We start from the raw sequence: 19,804 nt of genomic DNA on the forward strand, positions 1-19,804 counted from the left end.
TGTGTTTGAACTTGCTAGGAAATTCAACCACTTCAGGAAGAGTACATTCTTTAGATCAGCAACAGTTCCCCACTCTTTCCGTGTCATAGCTCTCTCCTCTTCTGGGATTGTCTTATTACTATTTGTGCTGATTCAGCTCCTTCGCCTCTCCCCTCACCTCTCTATATAACCTTTTAAGTACCTGACAGGGGGGGAATGAAGGGGATTACTATAGATTGAATAGCACCTCTCAGTCTGCTGGGGCTACTGATACCACATCCAAGATGGCAGTGCCCAGCAGCAATCTCAAGCCTTTTGGATGTCTGCACAAGGAAGGCAGTAAATAACATGCATAAATTACATTAATTTAGCACATAATTTCATGGGAAGTTTATTGCTGAAATTAATAAAGGGTGATAGAGTCTCTTTAACTTACTGTAAGCTATATAACATCTTACACAAACCTAAATAAAGAAGTTTCTATACACTAACAGAAATGAGATATTTCATTTTGTATTTTAATATGAGGAATAGGTGAGTGCAGCCTGTATTTCAACCTAAGAAGGCTACTGTAAATTTTAAATTTGCATAGTCACATAGCTTAAAAAAGACAAAGTCCACTATGTTCAACCTATAAAAAACTAAATATATACAATTGGAAACCTACATTTGCAGACCCCTAAACCCACAGGTGACCCAGAGGAAGACAAGAAAACAACAACCCATGAAGCAGGGTAAAGTTTGCTTCAGCAGGGGCATGGGTGTAGCATAAGGGATTGCAGGGGTCACAATTGCAACCCCGCCCCTAGCTCCAGGGGGCCCCTGCAGCTTCCCTGTCATATTATCATATCGTCAACAAAGTCCAGCTCCGATCTGCCCTAGAGCCCTACAGCCATGCTCTGGTACTGCACTGTGAGCCATTTCCTGAATGGAGAGGAGAACAGGGTGAGAACAGCCCAGCATGAGGAAGTGTCAGGCAACATGGAATGGTAACCAAGCTCAGCGAGTTAAGAGGAGGAGAGTGCCGTCCTGTAGCCTTGATACAACCAATGTCACTGGTGAGGTAAGACACCACTCAGTGTCTCCTATTCACCAGCTGGGACTCTCTGTACCCCCCTCCACCTGGAGATGTCTGCTTACCCCACTTCCCTGACAACTGGGGAAAAGACACACATCTCGGGTAAGTGACCTTTCCCCAACACCTGCCAACACTGACAGAGAAACCTTCAGAAATTGCTAAGCCAAATCCCTTAACACCACCTGAGGGGCCCCTGAGGGTCTGCAGGCACAAGATTTTGTGTCACATGGCTTTGTCCCCCTATATCAAAGTCCCCCCCCAAAGCCCCCTGACCACCCACTCCACCCTGGATGCTATGCCTGGCCGCTGAGCTCTTTTCCCATTACGGCACTCTATACTGTTCCTCCTCCGCAGGGCTGAAATCACATTCCTTTATAACACAGCCAGTCAGCCACGATCTGCACAGGGTGTATCTGCCTACTGCAACTACACTGCGGTTCCGACCAGAGAATTTCACAGGTCAGAACGGCAACATAAAAGGCAGATACACCCTGTGAAGCCTGACAGACTGTGTGTAAAGGAATATGATTTCAGCTCTGTGTAGTGTGTGGGGGGGGGGGGAGCTGTATACAGTGCTGGGATGGGGAAGGAGCTCTGCCAAGTGACCTGCCAGGGGGTCTATGTCCTCTAATTCTCCAGCGGTGATTCCTATCCTCTGATTCTCCAGCGGTGATTCCTGTGCTCTGATGTAAGGAGTAACTCTGGGAACGCAAAACTCTTAAGCCACTTTGAGTATCTTGGTGTGTGGTGGGAGTATCAGCACGCACAGTGGAAGTGGGGAGGGGGGGCCTAAGTCAATTTTTGCATCAGGGCCCACAAGCTTCAAGCTACGCCCCTGAGCAGGGGAAACAATCCCTTCCAATCTTAAAGTAATCAGATACTCCATGGATCAACCATCTGTAGTGTTATTACTTCCAAATATTAATAACCAGTTATTATTTAGAAACAAATTAAAAATATAAATGCTAATTAAAGATCTGTAATGCATGAAACGTGTTCAATAAATATTTTACACATTCTAAAAAAAAAAAAAAAAAATCTGTAATGCCATGCATACTTTAATTGTAGCATTATTCATGTCTTAATATGGGTTAGTCTTAGTATTAGTATTCCTTACTGGGCCCCTTTCCCCATGCTTATTATTTATTAGCTTGCATTCACAAATGAGCAGAGTTCAAGCACAGTGTATTCTTAGTCATTTTATAGAGGTTTTTTTTCTGACCATTTTACAAGTTTTGCACAAGTGTATTTCCATGCGTATCAAGCTTTAGGTATTTGGTTGCGGGGGCTCAGAAGCAGAGGAGAGCAGTTCTTTAAGAGGAGAGCAGTTTTTTCTGCACAAAAGGAGTCCATCGCATGTTTAGAGGTGCACTCATAGAAGTCTTTTGGGGGCAAAAATGCACTTAAAAAATGCTCATGTACTTTTTTGAGTGCAGGGTGACTGAATGCACAATTGTGAATGGGCCAGAAAATTTGAGTCTCTAAAAGTTAAGCTTAAGCCCCGTACACATGGGCTGAATGTCAGGAGACATCGGCCGGTTAAAAAAAAAAACAGTCGACATTCGGCTCGTGTGTATGTTGGTCTGTCAGACGAGCATGCTGGAAAACCAGCAGCCGAGCGACTCCAGATCAACGCTCTCAGCCAATGACAGAGAGCGCTGATCAGAGTGTTCTGGGGCTTCCCCCTGTCAGAACACAACAACTCAGTGGGGGGAGATCGCTGTACTAACTTTACATAGTGAGTACAGTGGCTCTGACCGAAGCTGACAGTTTTTTTCTTCAACCAGCTGGGTTGAAGGAAAAAAAACTTGTAATGTGTACCAGGCTTTAGTCAGGCATAAGGAAATAAGCAGAAAACACTCAAGTTTGAATGGGGGCTCAGATAGTAAATACTAATCTATGATGCTTTGTTCTGGAGATCTTAACTATGAGGTCTACCAAACACCCTGCGGCCTTTCTTCCAATATCAGCCCAGTTGGCCAGTGTGTGCATGAGTGGCCTACACTCCATTCACCTCAACTGAAAGCTGTGTGTAAGTTTTATATAAAAAAAAAAAAAAAGACCAGGTTTGTGCATATGCAAGAGGCAGACTGGCAAGCTGGCAAGATTTTAAAAGAAATGCAGTTCAGTACACCAGTATGATAGAGATTAAAGTGTATCTTTTATAACTATTATGCATTTCAGTAATATGTTTACTATGCACAAAGGTTTGAGACTTATGCTCATCACTAAAATATATTTCCTGGCTAACCTCACATTAGCACACCATGGGTTAATCCTCCGTAGGTAATCCCAAGGACGACCTCCAATAGATAGAATAGAAGACCCACCCTCCTAATCCCCTGTGTTCGTCATTTTTGGCCAGGCCACCTGCCAAAAGTTTCCAGATCGGATCGATGTCGGTGAGCAGTATCCCCCCTACCGCACCTCCCCCCAGGTTCTCTGCCTCTCCTGGGTTGGAAGACCCTGTGTATGGGTGGTAAATCCCCTGTAAGCCAGGGTACCCTTGCGCCTGGGTCATGGGCATTGTTGCTTAGATAGCACATTATTTACTGACCTATGTGGTGCTTCTCAGGGACGCTGTGGCTGCACTTCTTGTTTTTCTCCCATACTATGTCTCCTTAGCAGCGCGCCGGGCACTATCTCTGTTCCTTATCCTGTTTGGAGGGCGGTTCCCCTCCAATCACCTGGCAACTGATTCAAACAAAAGGCAGAGAGTCAGATGGCCTGAGCGGCCATGCTTCCTGTTTTCTCTGCATGTCAGTTCCAGGTAAGACAGTCTGTCAGAGAGGTTCCCAGAACAGATTCAGTGCTGGGCACCCTGGGGTGCGCCGGCTCGCGCCGCACGTGCGTGCCGTTGTGCGGGCGCATGCGGGCACGCGCACGAGGTTTGGCGCCAATCGCCCTATTTAAACCATTGATGCACTTTGCTCAGTGCTGTCCGATCTGCAGCTCCCAGTACCTGTGCTTCCTGTTTACCTGTCTGAATGTTTGATCCCCCTGATACCCAGCTTGTCTATTGGATTCCTCTTTGCTGTCTGCCTGCACCTGACCTTGGCCTGCCTTTGAACCTGCCTGCTCCTTTGTACTACGCTGCCCACCTGTTGCCAACCCTGCTTGTGACCCGGACTCTGAATCTGCCTGCTCCCTTGTACTGTGCTGACTGTCTGTGCCTGGACCTGTCTTCCCCGCTCCTGCTCTGCACCTGCTGCCTGTGCTTCAGCTTATCAAGGACCATCAGTCCTCTTACACCTGGATCCTGGGCCTTACCTCTGCAAGCCACCCGCCAGGCTCTCATACCACTCTGTGCTCCCGTGCCTTCTGTTCTTACTACCAGGGGCCGGGAACCAGATACGTAAGGAAGACCTACCCCTGCTGTATCGGGTTCATCAGTCAGGTACATGAAAGTCTGACACAGTCTCTCTCTTCCTCCTTTTCTTATAAGTGAGGCTGTAGTGTAAGTAATCTTTCTTTTCTTCTTTTAGTCTTTCACTGATTAGTGACCTGCCTGTGGACTTAACAAGCTGCCCGCTCATTGCACCCTGCTGCCTTTCCTCACTGTAAGCTGCTTAAAGGGGACATGACACAAAAAAATTGGTAGATTTAGTAAAGCTATTAGCCAGATCTATGGCCAGTGCTTTTACAGCAAGGAGGGCCCTGTGGCTCCGCCTTTGGACGGCAGATGGAATTTCCAAACAGGCCTTGTGCAACATACCATACAACGGCAAACTACTGTTTGGAAAGACCTTGGATGATGCAATTAAGAGAGTCACGGGAGGCAAGGCGGCTCCTCTCCCTCAGCCTGGCCGAAAGAAACCACTTGGACAACCCAGTCAGTCAACCTACAAATGCTTCCAGAAGGCAAAATGGTACAGGTCAGGATGGAAGAGACCTCAATGGAGAGGGACTCAAAGTTCCTTTCTCCATGGGGAACAAGTCTAAGGCAGCACAGGCAGCCAAAACAAATGAAAAGTCCTTTTGAGGGTGCGCCCGCCCAGGCTTGTCCAGTGGGAGCGAGGCTAAGCTCCTATTGGAGGGTCTAGGCGGCGAGGGTTACAGATCGCTGGACACTTTAGAAAACGGATACTCTATAGAGTTCTTACACTACCCTCCAAATTCCTTTGTGAGAACTCAGTGGCCAGGGTGTCCCGAGAAGAGACAGTCCTTGCGAACCTATATAGATGAACTCTTCTCCAAAGGGGCCATTATGCATGTACCGGCAGAAGAGAGGGGGGGAGGTTTCTATTCTCAATCTTCCTGGTGCCAAAATCTTCAGGCCTTGCCCACCAAGGGGGGACAAGGAGTCTAACACTCCTTCTCCTGTCGGCAGATATCTTTGCCTGGGCAGAGGAGCATCTTCAGGACCTGACAGCAGCATATCTCCCAGGAAGTCAGAATCCACTGGCAGATCAGCTGAGCAGACATTTCCCCGAACAAAGCGAGTGGTCACTCCAACCGAGGTACCTCCGGACAGTTTTCAGGAAGTGGGGCACGCCCACGGTCGATTTGATGGCGACCCCATAAAATGCTTAGCTTTCCCTGTTTGTGGCGAGATACAGTTACACAGGAGCACTAACACAGGATGCATTTTCGATCCGCTGGGCCTTTCCGATGGTGTACATTTTTCCACCAATCCCATTATTATTGAATGTCCTGTTGAAGATCAGAGCAGAGAAGGTCCACACGGTGTTGGTGTCTCCCTGTTGGCCGAGGAGGCCTTCGTTTCCTTTGATCATAAAGGTGTTGTCAGCCCCGACAATCCCGTTTCCAGCCAAGAGGGACTTTTTGACCCAGAACCAGTGGTGACACTCCAACCCGGCAAAACTAAAACTATCAGAATGGCTGCTGAATCAGCCCGATTAAGGGCTCAGGGACTTTCCTCACAGGTGGTACAGACTCTAATGAAGGCCAGAAAGACCTCAACCAACCGCACGTATGAAAATGTTTGGACGAAATTTGTAAAGTTCGCTGAACGCAAGCACCTTTCTACTGAATCTCCTTCTTGGCCAAACATACTGGATTTCCTGCAGTCAGCCCTAGATATAGGGTGAGCATATAACTTGATTAGGGTGCAGGTCTCTGCCCTATCATGTCTCAGCAGGCATGGGTGGGCTGAAGATCCCCTAATCAGGCGTTTTCTGCAGGCTGCAATTCGCATTAAACCAAGGAAATGCCTTATACCTTCCTGGGATCTCGGCTTGGTCCTCAGGTCACTCAAACAACCTTCATTTATACCTCCAGACTCTTGCTCCTTATGGTCCCTGACCTTAAAAATTGTGTTTTTAGTGGCCATAGTCTCGGCAAGGAGAGTTTCAGAATTGGCGGCTCTGTCCTGCAAAGAATCTTACTGTGTGATCCTTCCCCAAAAGCCATTCTCCGACCTGCTCCAATCCTCCCAAGTTTTAACCAAATACCTTCATCTGCACTAACAGAGGATTTCAACTCACTGGATCTGGTGAGCCTGCTGGCCATGTATCTGAAAAGATCTGCTCCTATTAGGAAGGTGGATAACCTTTTTATCCTCCCAGTGGGCGCCAAAAGGGGTGAGGCGGCAACATCAAGAATGATCTCTTCCTGGGTATCAAGGGTCATCATCCCAGCCTACAAGAACCAAGGTCTGGCCCCTCCGGAAGTGACACATGCTCATTCAACACGAGGGATGGCAGCCTCCTGGGCAGCATACGCTAAAGTTCCACTAGAAAACATCTGTAGGACTGCCAGCTGGAGTTCCTGCACAACCTTTGCGCGCCACTATAGCCTGGATATTCATGCCACAGCATCCACAAAGTTTGGGACAGCAGTGGTCTCGTCAGCCTTACAAGAGAAGTAAAATTTGTTTTTCCTTATTATGCAGCATATCTTGGCTAAGTGTCCTTTTGTTTTTTTCCTGCCCTTCTTCTTTATTGCTAGTTAAATCCCATGGTGTGCTGACGTGAGGTTAGCCAGGAATATGGTAAATTGTTATCAAATACTTACCGTAATTTTCCTTTCCTGGCATACCCTCACGTCAGCACAACTTTCCCGCCCTGGTGGCCTGTCGCTATCTAGTTAAAGAACACTGGGATTATGAGGGTGGGTCTTTTATCCTATCTATTGGAGGTGGTACTTGGGGTTACCTACGGAGGGTTAACCCATGGTGTGCTGACGTGATGGTACACCAGGAAAGGAAAATTACAGGAAGTATTTGATAACAATTTTCCATAATTTCCACATCCAAGTATGACTCAGTGGTCATTCAGCATGTCCTATGTCTCTGTGTCATAAGCACAACGAAACTTGGATAAAGCTGCCCATCACCCAGAAAATGAACTTCCTCTTGTCTACTTCCTCTTCCTGCCCTCTTACACAATTGCAGATAATTTATTAACCACTTAAGGACCGATACTCTTTTTTAGATGTGTTGTTTACAAGTTAAAAACTGCTTTTGCTAGAAAATTACTTAGAACCCCCAAACATTATACATTTTTTTTCTAACACCCTAGAGAATAAAATGGCGGTCATTGCAATACTTTCTGTCACACAGTATTTGCGCAGCGGTCTTACAAGTGCACTTTTTTGGGAAAAAATACACTTTTTTGAATAAAAAAAAAAAAAAAAGACAACAGTAAAGTTAGCCCATTTTTTTTTATATTGTGAACGATAATGTTACGCTGAGTAAATTGATACCCAACATGTCTTGCTTCAAAATTGCGCCCGCTCGTAGAATGGCGACAAACTTTTACCCTTAAAAATCTCCATAGGCGATGTTTAAATAATTCTACAGGTTGCATGTTTTGAGTTACAGAGGAGGTCTAGGGCTAGAATTATTGCTCTCGCTCTAATGATCATGGCGATACCTCACATGTGTGGTTTGAACACCGTTTTCCTATGCGGACGCCAGTGGCGTCTCCAGCTTTCATATTTAGAGGGGCACATGGGGGGACAGGGACAAAAGTAGGGGGCAACTATAAAATGCAATTATATATATATAGATATCTATCTCTATCTATCTATCTATCTATCTATCTATCTATCTATCTATCTATCTATCTATCTATCTATAGATATAGATCTATATATATCTATATATATCCTGGGGCCCTTTACTGCAATCCCACAACGGCCCTTTCACATGTTCTGCAGTGAACTCCCTTCCTACTGTATTGGGGCCTCCCCCAGGGTGGCAGAAAACAAGAGATATATGTCACCAGCATACCAAGAAAATATAAGGGTCCAAAGCAGTGGGAGAACTATCAGGGTTGCAAAGGTTGTCTTGCCACGGGGCCCTGGTGTTCTGCCACTGTGGGGTTCCCCAGCCTCCTCTTGCTGTCCTGCCACCGCTATTGACAGCGCTGGTCTGGCATCTCTTGGAATTTACAGGCTGGTTCTCCTGTACTAAGGACGGGAGAAATCAGTCTGTTTTTTCAGTAACTGAGAGTCCTGGTGGAGTCCTTCCTGCAACTCGCTCTTCTCCCTGCCAATGAGGATGTCGGCGAGACGGGACGCGTTTAAAATTTTTTTTTTTCTTATTTTATCTCTTATTTTTACACATTTTTTTATTCCATTACAAGGAATGTAAACATCCCTTTTAATAGAAAAAAAAGCATGACAGGACCTCTTAAATATGAGATCTGGGGTCAAAAAGACCTCAGATCTCATATTTACACTAAAATGCAATAAAAAAAAAATGTCATTTAAAAAAAAGAATAAATAAAAAATGGTCCTTTAAGAGCTATGGGCGGAAGTGACGTTTTGACGTCGCTTCCGCCCTGCAATGTCATGGAGATGGGTGGGGGCATCTTCCCCTCACTCGTCTCCGTGCCCAGCTAGTGACAGCATCCGATTGCCTCCGCCGCCGCGAGTGAGTAGTGAGTGTACAGCTTGTATAACAGTGTAAATTTGCTGTCCCCTCAAAATAACTCATATTGCGGGTGCAAGGATAGCATATGATCAGCCATTTGCTTCCTCCTGAGATATCCACATCACACATCCCAAGAAGCAGTGTTTCACTGAGGGATGAAGTATCATGTGATTTTGATACAATTTCTCTAGCCTGTAGTGCAGGATCTTACAGCATGCATGCTCTGAAATGGCAGGAAAAAAAGCCACCCTCCCAACGGAGAATATCAAGATGGTGGCATGTTCCACAGGAATAGCAGGACCCAATTATGATGGTCACAACATTTGTGCATAGCCAGGACTCTTATTTGATTAACCAAGTCTCTGACAAATCTAAAACCAGGTGTTAGGTGGCTTAGCCCCCCAGTATCTACCAAAAAAGGAAATAGTTTTAGGTGGGATCACCCTTTAAATAAGACAGAATTACATTGTAGGGTACAATTACATTGTAAAGTAGTTATGACACATTATCTCTATAATATATGCATTTAATTAGATTTTATTCCACTGTTGCTAGTAAACAAAAAGTGACAAACCTCCTGCATGTATAAGTAGATTACATGAAAATACTAGGGTGGATCCAGTCTACATTCATGTAATATTAAAAGACAGTGGTTGATAAAACTCAAACAAGCCTCTCCTACCCTGCACAACAGACCTCATCGCAATTAGCGGAACCTCCCTTTGAGTCAGTATTTTGCCATTGGGTTGCTGGTTGTTATGGACAATAATTGTTACTCATCGAGTTCCCCTTAATTGCAACTAAAATGCAAATTTCATGAATAACTAGGATGCAGAGGGTTTCAATATTCCTGGGTTCACAAGGCCAGAGGGTCCTGACTTATCTCTTCAATCTCTTGTATTTACCAGCTTGTCTTAAATTCTGCAAATAACAAAATAGCCCTTGTTTTGTTAGTCTCATAATTCTGTTTTTTTGTCCAATCCTAGTTGGATCTATAAAAACAGAATGCAAAATGTTACCCTACTTTAGGGGCATAATGAAATAAAAATCAAAGGCTGTTGAATGAGACATGGAGGAGGCTTCATTAATATTTTTAACCAGGGCCCTGCTGTGTTTAGTTATGCTTTTTAAAGTGAAAAGGTTAAAGGTTTTTTACTTCATGCATTCTATGCATAGAGATAAAAAACCTTCAGTATGTAGTTTACCCCCTTCAAGCCCCCTTTATACTTACCTGAGCCTGGCCTTTATCCAGTGATGTGCACGAGAGCAGCTGCTATCCTGGCTCTCTGCAACCTCATTGGCCCAGGAGCCATTGCTGTCAATCACAGCCAGTGAAATGAGGGAGCAGGGGTTGGGTCTTGTGGATACACAAAGCAGGTCTCAGGAGTGAGCCTGCACGACTGCCCTCATAGCAAGCTGCTTGCTGCGGGGGCACTCAGTAGGGGGAGGAGCCAGGAGCGCCATTGAGGGACCCGAAAAGAGGAGGTAAGGGTCCACTCTGTGCAATGGTTTTGCAGGTAAGTATAACACATTTATTTTTCTTAAAATTTTACCTTTAGTATTGTTTTAGTGATCAAAATGACCATAAATATCAATAATTTGTATGTTTCTTCCAATGTTGTTTACAGTGCACAATGAAAACCATTAATGGTGCTTCAAAAATGCAAAGGAAATGCTTTTCAGAACACCACTGTAACTTTTCGATTGCACTAAAATACTAGATTATGATATATGGAACTCTAGGAGATGAAACACATCACCTCATCTCCATGTGACAAATATTTTGAGAAGAATTGCAGGTGGGGATATTTTATAAATAGTTACATTGGTCCAGCTTGGACCAATGTAACTGTGTATATACCATACCTGGCTGATCCCCTTGGAAGCTGGAAATCGCTGCAGTAGCCACCGCTACTCCACTGATCTCCACTAGCTTCCAGGTCCGGTGCTGAGCAGGTGCCCTTTGAGCACATGTAGGCAAGTAGAGGTTATAGTTGCTCATTTACACTGCCCCAGTCGGGAACCTAAGAGTTAATTGTGTTCCCGGGTTTTCTTCTTGGCGGGCTCTGCTGGGCCTGGCCCACTGGTTCCATTCATTATATAAGGAACAAGGGGTCTGTGCCCGGGGGGGGAGAAGAAAATTGAAGAGGGAACAAACGGAGTGAGATGGAGCCCGAGAATGTGGGGTTAGAATGCTGCTATGCTGCTATGCTGTTCTTGGAGGCTGGAGGACCACAGAATTGCCGGATCGGAGTTAAACACACTATGGACTCATACAATTATGGACTTAAAGCAGAGGTCCGCCCAAAAAAAAATGAGCTGATGTTTCTATCAGCTGTCGGGTGGTGCTGCTGCCGCCATTGCGGATAAGGGAACCCGGCAGTGTAGCCTTACAGCTTCAGGCCGGGAAACCTACTGCGCATGCCCAAGGCGCCGCTCCTCTCTACTACTGGCCCGGTGACAGGGAGAGGAGGAGGAAGCCCCGTGGTGACGTCCTGGGCCGTGGCCCGGACTCCCGGAAGTGGGAACAGGATATCCGTCAAAGATAGGTATCCTGTCCCCCCTCCCCCCCCGAAAGGTGCCAATTGTGGCACTGGAGGGGGAGAGGAGACAAATGAGCGGAAGTTCCACTTTTGGGTTGAACTCCGCTTTAACCTGAGCAAGTGTGATGGGACAGTAGCAGGCCTTAGTTATGGAATAAAGATGTTAGGAACGTGTTTGCACTAATTTTTGGACTGTCATTGTCATGTTATTTTTTTAGTAAAGCTTTGAAACCTTGCTCCAACTGGTCTGAAGTTATTAAAAAGGGGTGTTATGCAAGTAACTGGCACATGCATAGTCTACATCGTGGGTCAGATAAAGCACAAGAGTTAATACAGTATGAAGATACAAGTGGTTACCAAGGGTAATGAAGGTTTCTCTAGTGGCCTGTCATTAAGCGTGTACATGTGGCAGGTGAGATAGCCTCTTGCAGTGAGGGAGATATTGTCGGCACTCCTTCAGTTTGCGATTCATCTACCATAGCAACAGGAGCAGATCTGCACTGCCGGGGCCCTCAACCTGTACACAGGTACATAAGTGTAAGAATCGAGTGAAGTGCATGCATTGAGTCCACGCTGGGGGAATGGTGGGACCTCATACCGTTACTGAGAGTGAGGTAGTTATAATATGCTGGACAGGTAGAGAGGGCATTGGCTCTGCATGTCCCTAATAAATGCAGCCATGACAGTGAAAGCATCCATCGACATGGGACAGGAGCGTTAACTAAACTACAGTTATATGCTCAAATGTACACAGTGTTCAGCACAAAGGTCAAGGTATCCCATGTGCAAGGCAGGTGACTCTGTTAAGGTGCCTAGTGTAGCCCAGAAGAACCCACCCTGGGGTAGGCCCCTCATGTGAGCCTTGCTTGGCGCACAATGAGCAGGGAAACATGAAGGATGTGACAATCACCATACCCACCTACCCTTACACACAGGAGGTTGGCCACTCAGCACCGGCACAATTCAGAGAATCCTTTGCATTTTCTGAATGAATTCAAAGTGTTCTCTGATTGGATAAGGTGGAGAGGCAGGTCAGGGATGCAAAGCATTCTCTGGATAGTGCCCAAGCCCAGCAGCAAACCATCTGTGTTCAAAATGGAGCAAGGCCTGTAACTCAGCCTGGGACCTGGAAACATGTGAAGATCAATGGAGTGCAATGCTTACTTCAGTGATTTCTAGCTTTCCCAAGCTGGACCAATCTAACTATGTGTAGCGGTTCCCCCGAGAGGGCCTCTGGCTTATGATGGTCAAAGACAAATTCACTGTACACTTCCAGTACAAATGATGATAATGACCAGGGTTCTCCCTCAATAATGCAGAGGCTGCCAGAGCACACAAAGCACAGCCCAGGCACACTAACACAAAGAGAAGTCTAGGGGATGTCTGCTTGTGGTTTTATTGTTAGATAACTTGGATGGGGAGTAGGGTAGCATGGGATACTCCAGAACCACTAACATAAATAAGAGGACACTCTTCTCTATGTTGCAAACTTTAGGAACAGTTCTTTTGCTCAGCTCAGAGTACAATTTTCCCATGAAAGACTAGTGGAGGCCAATAGACTAAATTTACCTAACATCCTAGCAACCTAACTGGGAGGGCGCTACATCTGCATAAAATATCCATACCTAGAATTCTTCTTTAAGACAACAGACCTAGTACATTATCAAAAGAAAGAAGAAAAAACTGCGCTAGAAACTTATACGTGAAGCTGCGGCTATAAGTGAAAACACACCAATATAAAAATAAAAAGCCGCGCATTAAACAAAATAAATCAAATTAATAAAGTCCTTGTGAGTAAATGTCCAACAGCAAGAAAAAGTGCATATAAAATGTGAATAAAAAAATTTCTCATTGGTCCAATAACTGATGGTAGAAGTTCAGGTAACGCAAAATTTCTGTTAGATGAAATGCTTACCAAATTACTTAGCAAGCCAAGTGGGACAGGTGGCTATAAACCCAGCCGGGGCTTTTGGGGAACCAATTCCGGTATGTACTGGACGAATCGCTCTTGTAGACCGAATTGGATCCACGAAAGTTTTACCCAAAAAAATTTATAATAACATAGCGTAATACTGACACAAATTACGTGATAAAAAAGAAGAAAAAGAATTACTTTAAAAAATTTACTATGTGACACTCCACCAGTGACAAATCATGTGAGATCATAAACCATCCAGTGCTTTATAGGCACAAAATGGAGTTCCCCATTGAAAACGCCAGCCTGTGCCGAAACGCGTCTGGGAGGGACGTGCTGACGTCACCACGTTGCCTTATTGAGGACGGGAGTTTGTTTGCATGCCGGCCGGCAGTGTCCTTTTATTTCGCCATATTGTAAGTGTTACTTTTTTAAAAATAAACTAGTTTAAACGTATTACACTATTGCCACTATCCTTTACTATATGTATACTGCGGAGTCTGAGATATGGATGTCATGATGGATCCACGCAGCTCCATGCCAGGAAGCCGGTTCTGTGGTTGTATCAGTCTGCCTTTATAGAGTCTGCTATCTGGTAAGCAGGATTTTCATGTGGTTTGCTACACTTTGGATATTCCTTTCCATTTATCATCCGGTGGATAGTTATATATTCATTTCTATTTAACTTCTGGTAAGCGGCTTTGGAAACCCCTTTTTCCATTTATCATCCGGTGGTTAATTACATGTTCTTTTGTTTTTTAAAGCGGAGTTCCACACAAAAATGGAACTTCCGCTTTTCGGAACCCTCCCCCCCTCCGGTGTCACATTTGGCACCTTTCAGGGGGGAGGGGGGTGCAGATACCTGTCTAAGACAGGTATTTGCACCCACTTCCGGCATAGACTCCCATGGGAGTCTATGCCTCTTTCCGTCCCAACCACGCTGTCTGCTGGGAACACACAGCTCCCAGCAGAGAGCGGGGACCACTTGGGACGCGCAGCGCGACTCGCGCATGCGCAGTAGGGAACCGGGAAGTGAAGCCGCAACGCTTCACTTCCTGATTCCCTCACCTAGGATGGCGTCGGCAGCTGCCGAGAACCGAGCGGGTTCTCGGCGTCCCCTGCCGACATCGCTGGACCCCGGGACAGGTAAGTGGCCATGTATTAAAAGTCAGCAGCTGCAGTATTTGTAGCTGCTGGCTTTTAATATTTTTTTTTTTTTGGCGGTGTGGGTGAACCCCCGCTTTAACATCTGGTAAGCTGCCTTTTTGGAAGGTTTTTGCACTGGTTCTCCATATAGGAGATTTCCACTTTATTGCATGGTTTGCATGTCACTCACTTTAAACTCCATTTTGTGCCTATAAAGCACTGGATGGTTTATGATCTCACATGATTTGTCACTCGTGGAGTGTCACATAGTAAATTTTTTAAAGTAATTATTTTTCTTCTTTTTTATCACGTAATTTGTGTCAGTATTACGCTACGTTATTATAAATTTTTTTGGGTAAAACCTTTGTGGATCCAATTCGGTCTACAAGAGCGATTCGTCCAGTACATACCGGGATTGGTTCCCCAAAGGCCCAGGCTGGGTTTATATCCACCTGTCCCACTTGGCTTGCTATCTGGTAAGCATTTCATCTAACATAAATTTTGCGTTACCTGAACTTCTACCATCAGTTATTGGACCAATGAGAAATTTTTTTATTCACATTTTATATGCACTTTTTCTTGCTGTTGGACATTTACTCACAAGGACTTTATTCATTTGATTTATTTTGTTTAATGCGTGACTTTTTATTTTTATTTACTAGTACATTATCAGTTTATAACAAATAGATGAGAGCCACATTCAATACAAATTGCTAGGTAACCAATAACCAATGCAGCCTGTAACACTTGAGACTCTTTTATAGTCTTGGTAACCCTCTGAAGAGGTATACAGTTAATTGCTTTTTAGAAGGCATTCGGCAGGCAGTGAGAAGCACTATGTTGCCTCCTCACCACCTGTTTAACCACTAAAAGCCTACACCACTGCACCACAACTGTATGCATTGCACGCAGTTGCAGGGTGGTTGCAGGGCAGCCCCATTCACTTGAACGCAACCGGGGGATACGTTTTGTGGCGCAGTGAAGCAAAGCGTTATACAGTGCCTTGAAAAAGTATTCATAATATTTTACATTTTGTCATGTTACAACCAAAAATGTAAATGTATTTTAATGGGATTTTATGTGATAGACCAACACAAAGTGACACATAATTGTGAAGTGGAAGGAAAATGATAAATAGTTTTCAACATTTTTTACAAATAAATATCTGAAAAGTGTGGCGTGCATTTGTATTCAGCCCTCTTTACACTGATACCCCTAACTAAAATCTAGTGGAACATATTACCTTCAGAAGTCAGAATTAGTAAATAGAGTCCACCTGTGTGTAATTTAATCTCAGAGGTTTGTTCGAGAACCTTAGGCCCCTTTCAGACTAGGGTGGGGGCGGCATCGGCGGTAAAACTGCGCTATTTTTAGCGCCGCTTTACCGTCATTTTAGTGGCGGTATTCGGCCGTTAGCAGGGCAGTTTTACCCCCCTGCTAGCGGGCGAGAAAGGGTTAAAACCACTGCAAAGCGCTGCTGCAGCAGCGCTTTGCCGGCAGTATAGCCGCGCTGCCCTATTGATTTCAATGGGCAGGAGCGGTGAAGGAGCAGTGTATACAAGATCCATTTTGTTTAGGTACAGCGTCGCACAACCGCACAATTGTCAGCCCCGGACCCAACAACTTCAGCCCCGGAAAAATTTACCCCCTTCCTGACCAGAGCATTTTTTGTGATCCGGCACTGCATCGCTTTAACTGACAATTGCGACATTGTACCCAGACAAAACTGACGTACTTTTTTTCCTACAAATAGAGCTTTCTTTTGGTGGTATTTGATCACCTCTGCATTTTTTATTATTTTTTGCGCTATAAACAAAAAAATTTTGAAAAAAAAACGCATTATTTTTTACTTTTTGCTATAATAAATATCCCCCAAAAATATATAAAAAAACATTTTTTTCCTCAGTTTAGGCCGATATGTATTAGTCTACATATTTTTGTTAAAAAAAATGTTTAATATTGCTTAAAACTAAGTAACTAAGTGATAGGGTAGCACAGTGGTGTAGTGGTCAGCACTTTTGTCTAGCAGCAAAAGGGTCACTGGTTTGAATCCTGACAATGATACTCCCTGCCTGCAGTTTGAATGCTCTACCCTGTGCCTGCGTAGGTTTCCTCCCACACTCCAAATACATGCTGGTAGGGTAATTGGCTCCTGTGTAAATTGTCCCTAAAATGTGTATGAATGTGAGTTAGGGATCTTAGATTGAAAGCTCCTTGAGAGCAGGGACTGATGTGAATGTACAATGTATATGTAAAGAGCTCCATAAATTGATGGTGCTATATAAGTACTTAAAATAAATAATTGAATGCATGTGTCCCTAACTTAAATTTTTCTAGAAACTCGAAAAATTATGTTTGCGTTACTTGAACCTATGGTCTAAAAACTGGAAAAATTGAGTTGGCTTTACTTAAACCTATGGTCTATAAGCTGGAAAAATTGAGTTGGCTTTACTTGAACCTATGGTCTATAAACTGGAAAAATTGAGTTGGCTTTACTTAAAAAATATAGTTCCAGACAAGTTAAGGTATGTGTTCCTAGCTTAAAACACTATGGTCTATGAATTGAAAAAAATTGAGTTTGCTTTACTTAAAACAACTCAGTTGAAAACATGAAAAGTCTAATGAGTCAGACAAAAATAAGTTTAGTTGACAGTACGTAAAAAGCTAATGCAAATAGTTGCCTCATTTTTTTTGAGTAGACCCAGCACAAAATCTTTTACAGTGTAGAGTGTGCAAAAGACTGGGGCTGATTGAGAATGGGGCGAAGGTTCACCTTCCAGCAAGACAACGACCCTAAACATACAGCCAGAGCTACAATGGAATGGTTAGATCAAAGCATATTCATGTGTTAAAATGGCCCAGTCAAAGTCCAGACCTAAATCCAATTGAGAATCTGTGGTAAGACTTAAAAACTAATGTTCACAGACACTCTCCATCCAATCTGACAGAGCTTGAGCTATTTTGCAAAGAAGAATGGGTAAAAATGTTACTCTCTAGATGTGGAAAGCTGGTAGAGACATACCCAAAAAGACTTGCAGTTGTAATTGCAGTGAAAGGCGGTTCTACAAAGTATTGAATCAGGGGCTGAATACAAATGCACGCCACACTTTTCACATTTTTATTTGTAAAAAATTTTGAAAACCATTTATCATTTTCCTTTCACTTCACAATTGTCTGACACTTTGTGTTGGTCTATAACATAAAATCCCAATAAAATTAATTTAAGTTTTTGGTTGTAACATGACAAAATGTGGAAAAGTTCAAGGGGTATGAATACTTATTCAATGCACTGTATGACCTAAAGGACAACTGACCATTATACCTATATCCAACTGCAAGATCGTCGGCATTTATATGGATTTCTCCTGCCCCCCTCTTTCTGGCTATAATTTCTCCCACCCCTCTGGGTGGGTTTTTCACAAAAGTTTATAGTGTATCTGTTGGAATTCATACCCAGTCAGCCAAAAGTACATTTGTGAGGACGAATACTGATGGTTGATGTTATCCTGTCATCAGCATTCCAATGCATCTGGAAGGTGTCCAATAGCAGAGATTGGTCAAACCTTGTCCTTATGAACCTGTCTTTGTGCACAGGGGCACAATCATGCTGGAACAGAAACTGACCTTCACTAAATTGCTACCTACTACCTGGTTAAAAGCACACAGTTATTTAAAATGTCTTTGTATGCTGTAACATTAACAGTATCCTTCAGTGAATTCAATAAATTGGAGGTATGTCCATATGTGTTTGGCCATATAGTGTATATGTACTATAATGTTTCTCATTTAGATCTGCACCCAATGATATTGAATGCACAAAATAAAAGCAATTTTAAAATGTATGATTGTTTTTTTTTTTTTTTGCATCCTGAAGATTTGCTGCAAGTATGTATAAAACCTACACATAGGTTCCAATGACTCAGTAGAAAAATAAAAGGCGAGCACTGATTTTACATAATACTTTCTCTTACAAAATCGTTGTCTTCTTAGCTGTTTATTTTTACCCTAAAGAGTCAAATGTGCCCACCATATTTTGTGTTGTATCAATGCACATTTCTACAGCCTGTCATGTAATCAGTGTAGGATGATGCAATAAAAGCCTACAATTCTGTGTCTACGCACATCCCACAGCCTGATCTATGAGAAGCACTTTAGTTGGTGACATCTCTACTGATATACCATTAAACAGCAACAGTCCTCAAACCAGTGGCATTTTGTTAACAATAACACTTAGGTGGAAAGCACGGGGGAGGTCAAACAACTGAATATGGTGAGTTTCTTTTTTTTGTTTTGCCTTATGTTGTGACAAGATTGCCACCAGGATCAGGATAGGAAGTAAAGGAAAATCTGCCCAATAAGACAACAATAAAACCTGACAGGTATTCTCTTTTCTACTCTGAAAAATAACCTAAATAACATTTTGGATAAAATTCCACTTTAAGTTATAGCTGTTACAGTGTTTAAATACTGCCTAAGAGTATGTAATATGCTTGTAATATTACTTTTCCAAAAGATGTAGCAATTAGATGAAACACTTTCCACTAGACTAAACAAACATGATTTTAATATTAACATAGATTAAGCAGCACATAACATATGCAACTGTTGAACTATACATGATGGGTCTTTTGTTATTGCCATTTGTCATTGTCTATTGCCATATTTCAACAAAGATTTCTGCTTTGAGTTCTGTAGTACTGTGATATAATAAAGCAAGTGTAGCAGGTTCTTAGTGTAGGAGAATTTAAAGGGTTAAGCCTGAGCTGTGAATCTGGGTCAGGGTTGGTGTGACTCAGGGCTGGATGCCTCTCTGGTGCTTTCCCCAGTTTCCTGGGACATTGGAAAATGTTCTAGACATAGTGGGTGGAGGCTAGGAGGAGCTGCTCGGAATATCTATGAAGACCTCAGCCAATCCCAAGTAAAGAGCTGGCAGGGGGCTGGCCACCTCATAAATAGGCAAGTCGGCAGGGGCAGTCAGGTGGAAGATGGAGATGGAGTGCTGAAGAGGCTGTCGGTGGCCTTTGAGGGTGCCCTCTAGTCTGGGGGGGGGGTTGACCTTGAGCTGGTGCTCGGGTGCTGGAAGGATCCTACCATAACACACATAGGAAGCCCTTCCAGGAGGCATGGGAGCAAGGAGAGAGGACAGCAGGAGCAGGTCAGCATGTCTGAGAGATCTCCTGAGAGTCAGCTGGGTGGGCTGGTGAGTGTCAGTCTGGAGGACTGTGGGGAGAATTTAGCCTGGAGGGCTAGTGAAAGGAGCAGCTGCAGCTAGGTGGGTTGGCAGTGCCTGAAGAGGTGGTACT

General features: G+C 43.9%; 1 protein-coding gene across 1 annotated transcript in view; it reads right to left on the reverse strand.

The window, feature by feature from the left end:
- Window positions 1–19,804, reverse strand: part of SH3RF2 (SH3 domain containing ring finger 2) — a 260,511-nt gene that overhangs the window by 39,208 nt on the left and 201,499 nt on the right. The window lies entirely within an intron of this gene.

Source organism: Aquarana catesbeiana, linkage group LG03 (genome assembly GCF_042186555.1).
Source record: "Aquarana catesbeiana isolate 2022-GZ linkage group LG03, ASM4218655v1, whole genome shotgun sequence".
NCBI lineage: Eukaryota > Metazoa > Chordata > Amphibia > Anura > Ranidae > Aquarana > Aquarana catesbeiana.